Below are 5,572 nucleotides of genomic sequence, written 5' to 3'. Positions count from 1 at the left end.
CGGAGAGACACGCTGAGGCGCGGGCGGGCCGCGCCCTCCGTGAGGGGAACGGCGGGGCGGGGCGGGGCAGCCGGCCCGGCGCCGCCCCGGGGCTCGCGTGCTGCCTCTGTCCCGGCCCCGGGCCCTCTGGGGAAGCGTGTGTGCCGCGCCCAACCAGGAACAGCAGTTCTCACAGAAACTCGCTTCCTTTCTTTTCCCCCCTTTCTTTTCTTTTTTGCTTTTTGCTCCCCCCCCCCTTTCTCAGTGCACGCATGGGGAGGGGGCAAAGCTTTGCTGTTCGCTGTACTCGAGGGAGAGAGCTTTCTCCAGGGTGGTGTGGAGAGAAGGGCTCTTCTGTTCAGTAGTGTTGGCTTTAAGATGATGAGAAAAGGAATAGATTGGGAAAAAGCATAAACCGGAAAGGTGTTTCTTTTCATTTACTTGTTTACGTTTAGCATATATATATATATATAGATTTTCATCTATCTCTGAGCTAGAAGTTAACTGGGTAGTGGTTAATACATAAAATGTCTTGGTACTCATCCAGGATGATCCTAACTGGAGTGTCTGGAAACTATTGTAATTTAGTAAAGAGGAACAGTAATCATGCTGTCCGGCCGGGACAGGGGGCTCATGCTCTGTCCTTGAGAGCCGCTGCCTCGCTGCTGCTGGGTTTTGGGGAGAGTTGCTTCTCTTTGCGTGGATAGTGGCTGGTTTTACAGCCACCTGTAAAACTCTGAGATGCTTTTTTACAGCCAACTAAGGCCTGTAACGCAGGTGTTGATGTTACAAGATCTTACGAACACAACTGAAGAGAATTGAGCTTTTCATGGTTATCTTTCTATTTAAAAGCAGCTGGCAGCTTGGGAGTGCCAGATCCTGTTGTCAGACTGCTAGTACTGACAGGACAAGCAGTTAAGGTAGAATTGCTGTAATTGTCCCTTCTGTGCTATGCTGTCAAAGCTGTTGGATGAATGGGCGTAAGGTGCCCCAATGCCTTATTGCCACTGGATATGAAACTTGACGAACTGTGTAGTACTCTATTCTCTACATCTGAGACACACTTGAGTAGGTTTGTCAATTTGACAATTCTTTGGATTATTTTTTAGGTGTTAAATTGCTTTTCTAAGAACATACACACATACATTGTGTACCATATACACAAAAGATGAAATCGACTGTTTAGCGGGATAAGAGATAAATCACTTAGTGCTGTTGTAAAAGATAAGAAATAAAATGGAAGCAAATGTGGAAAAAAAAGCACTTTCTGAAGTTCCGTGGAACGTCTTTGTATTCATAAAATTAATTTTAAAAAGCTCTTCTGCCTCTGATCTTCTGTGAGTTTTAAGGAGTCTTACACATACCCTGAATAGGAAAGATTAAGGAAAATAAGAAGGAACTGTGACTTTAAAAATGAAGCTATGCTAGGAAACTACGGTAATGCAGTTATAAATAAAGCCTGTTGAAAAAGGAGACATTTTCCACTCCAAACACCTTTGAATATTGTTTTTAATAATAGAGGTACTGTATGTGCTTTAAAAATGTTGCTGTGCAGAAACACAGCAAGACTTTGTCCCTAACTTGTAAATATACTCATAATAAGGAAGTCCCTGGGATGTATGATGACAAATTCCTAGTAGGGAGTGCAGAGTGGTCAGTGGCTTGTCTGTTGAGCAATCTGCACAACTTGAATCTTGAAACCTGCAATGTTAGCTGGGTCAGATAGTCGTTTAGTACTTCAGAATGAAATGTGTTTCTAAGGTGTTTTGTACAAACTGTACTCTAAAAGCTTTTGCAAAATCATGTAGTATTACCTCTGCTAATGTGCATAGCCATTCTCTGCTTTTTCACRTGCGTACATGGGGACAAATTTAGAAGGGAATTAAGTCAATCTTAACTTAGCCTTCTCAATCTTCTAAGATTAAAATGCAGTGAGCTAAAAAAATCTTGCTCCTCACTGAGAGCATTCACACTGTCATTCAGCACATTGTGGTGCTGCCTGTATGGTTGATCACCTGTAACTTTCCCGGGGGCTGCTTTGCAAGACAAGCGCTGTGCTTTTCTAAGGCTCTAAAATGAGACTGAGAGCTGATAAAGAAGACCTACTGAAAAGGAAAGGAGGAGAAAGAGGAAAACTCTTGCTTGGGCAGTGTTGCCGTTGTAAGAAAGAGTAGAAAAATGATGAGATGGAATATGATAGTGACATCATTCAGGAAATCAATTCTAACTCATAGTGGGTTAAGTAGATGGATGTCATAATGTTCAGGAAAATTCTAATTCAGAAAAAATGTTTAATGAAGATTTTCTTCATTCCTGAAGCGAAAATGCTGTTTGGAATAAATTAATATAAAATGCTTTTTATATATGCAGTTTTTAGCTTTAGGTATTCTGAAGAGTTGTTAGTGTGATAGATAATGAAGTGTGTTTACTTATTTCTGTCTTCTCATTTTCTTCTTTGGGTACCTTTCAAATTTGTGAGTACATGTCTACAACACAGTTCAGGCAATTAAATGCTTACTATCCTAAAAATCAAATTAATGATCTGTAGTTGTATTTTCAAGCTTGTGAGAGTGAGAAGTATTCTAATTGATATTGCAGGGTTTTTTAGTTCTTTAGATTTTTTGATGTAGTGTTAAACATAAAATTACATGCATCTTGTTTAGTGAAAACACTGCTGTGATTATTTTTTTTTCCTCAATATTTTAAGCTTTTTTGGTTATCATTACTAGTGTGTGTTGTTAGCTGCACTGCTTGCTGTTGTTATTTGGATGAACCCTTATTTTACAGCTCTGGAAGGAAAGGTTGGAGTGCTCATGTGGGAAGCCTGAGCTCAGCCACTTGTCCCCCTTGCACCAGTCATATGGACCACAGTTCCTGGCTTGTTTTCATACTGTGTTCTGTGATTGGAAGCATATTATATTGTGTTCTTTAGACATCCTTCTTTACTATGCATAATTTTCTACCCAAAAGAGTGCAATTAACTTTTAGTCCCATATTTGTAATGGCACCATTATCTTGTAAGTAAAAAAGCCTTCTCATTACTTGAGCAGAGTTGCCAACTCTGTCTTCCTCTTGACTTATGCATTTTAACTCCTACAGTTCTTGCTGTATTGAGACAAATGTGCTGCCTACAATGTTCTCTGGGAGGAAAAGGTTGCTCTTACAGTACTGCAATGGAGAACACATCTGTTAACACAGATTCAGGCTTAAAATTGCTGTTTTGTTGCTAAAGCTTATGCATCTTGTCTACTCATAAACCTTCTGAGACAGAAAACATTCCAGGGGCTGGCTATACATATATATCTTTTAAAAGATGATCCTACTTGGTTTCTCTGTTGTGGTGAGTCTGACATATCTAAAATTGTGCTGTTCCTGATGGCTGTTCATATACATTAGAATCAAATTTTAATTTGTCTAACGGAGATCTGTACCATTCTGCCTATATTACTGTGGATGTGCTGCAGGAAGATGAAGCATGTGTTACTCAGTTTATTTTAGCTTAAAATCAAGCTCATTTGTGCCAGTTTGGTCTCCTTTTATCTAGAGCTGTTTCCATGCTGTGATTCCACACTGAAGATGCTAGCGTAGTGACAATGTCTGCTGCAAAGGGCAAAGCTGTGTTGAACAAGTATGAAAGAGGAAAGAAAACAGCATTCACTGGAACTAAAAATTAGAACACTTTATTTTTTCAAAATAAGAGTTTGTTTATCATTACTGATTCCAAATGCCTTTCATTTTTCTGTGTGAAGTTCTCGTAAAATTGTGCATCTGGAGTAAAATACATAGTCCTGAGGAAAGATTGTGTGTAAGCTGGCGTGATCAAATTACAGACACTTCTTTGAAGAATTGTTTCGGATTTTCATGTTTCCTTGGTTAGAATATCATGTATGCTTCTTGCTGGGGAAAATTTTCTTTTTAATTGCAAATTGCAGCCAGTTGGAGAGTCATTGTTTTTGTTCATCTAAAAAAGGCAGGACAGTGGACTTCTTATTTTTGCTTTTGTCAGTTACCAGTGTCGTACATCTGTCAAAAATGTTTTTTTGAATGCTTTCAGCTGTTAAGTTGTTGACAACCCAGTTAGTTCTTCAGATTGACTTTAACATTTCCAGTCCTTCCTGTTAACTTTCATAGTTATCTCTGTTTACTCCCAAGTTACCGTACACTGCTAGTGTTACAGATATCTAATTTATCTAATTTAGTTTTATATCATCTTATGAGCAAGGATCTAAACATGCCCAAATAGCCACAGAATAGTTTGAAATATGGCTTTGTTTCTTGAGGGTGTTTGTTTTCATCCTTTTCTCTTTTGTGTAAAATCTGCTGTCAGGTTTTATAAGATACTCCATCAAAGCAGCAACCCTAGGACATGGCAGACAGCTACAGAAAAGTGAATTAACACAGAGTTTCTTGTGGAGCTGAATATTTCAAACAGATGTGATTYAAGCTTCTGCTTTGCATTTTCAGCCTACTCAGGTCTTTCAGCAATTGCAATATAATTGAAATCAAGAACTAGGAATATTTTATGGCTGCTGGGCCTGTTTCACCCTACTTTCCTTCCCTTGAACTCACTGGATGACAAAAGCTAGSTTCTTGGTCCAACTCTCTTGTTTTCTAAACAGAAACCATGAGATTTTTTACTAGCATATGCARTGGCAACAAAAACATATGACTTGTTAAACTATTTGTTTATAGGAAATATTGATGAGTCTTACAAATATTAATTTATAGATGCCTTAAAAAGGCCACTTAGTAGACCTCACTCATCTGCTGTACATAACATAATGTAACATAGTGGAATTGGGAATGGCTCGTAGCCATTTTCTGTTGTTTGTCCTTTCTCATCTGGCAGCTGGGAGATAGCTAGGAGATAGCTACATTTGCTCTAATAAGTAGTCTTTTGGGCAAATCATGATATATAGTATGGAACTTCATCATTTTCTATACATACTCATATATACTGCTCTTCTGTGCATCTTCTCTCTTCAGTACACATTATGTAGTAAATTAGTGGATTGTGAGATACTCTTTTACATGTAATGTATAATTTCCTTCAACACACATTTCACTTGAGATTTAGAAAATTTCTAGTAACTGCTTTACTCAATAGTTGAAACTGGCATCAATAGTGGGACTTCCTGATATAGCTGGTGTTTTTTTTCCCAACATAGCAGATGACAGAAAAGAGACAAATTTGAATAYATAAATTAAATCAGCTCTCTTTGCATAGAATGTGAGAATGCTTTTTGTGCCTGTTCTGAGTAGGTGTCAGTAGATAAAATTTTCAGCGTTTGCATGAACATGGCAATTCCTAAGTAAGGAAATGAAAAAATAGCTTTTGCAAGGCTGGAATAGGTTATAATTGTGCTCTTTGGAATCACAAGCTTCCAAGAAGTTGTAACTTCTGTGTGCTAAGCAGAGGCTACTGTGCTACTGCAAGAAATACAAAGAAACACTTATACTGAAATGTTATTCTAATAAGATCTATAGTACTGTCTGTCTAATGCTTTACAAAACTTTTTTGAAGAGCTTTCTCATGTGTGAATAGTAGGCTGTGCATCTCAAAGGTTGTTGGGAAATAAATGACYTCATATGT

This window comes from Rhea americana, unplaced genomic scaffold (genome assembly GCF_003343005.1).
Source record: "Rhea americana isolate MKP2758 unplaced genomic scaffold, rheAme1 scaffold_106, whole genome shotgun sequence".
Classification (NCBI taxonomy): domain Eukaryota; kingdom Metazoa; phylum Chordata; class Aves; order Rheiformes; family Rheidae; genus Rhea; species Rhea americana.
Note: the sequence above shows the minus strand (reverse complement) of the source record.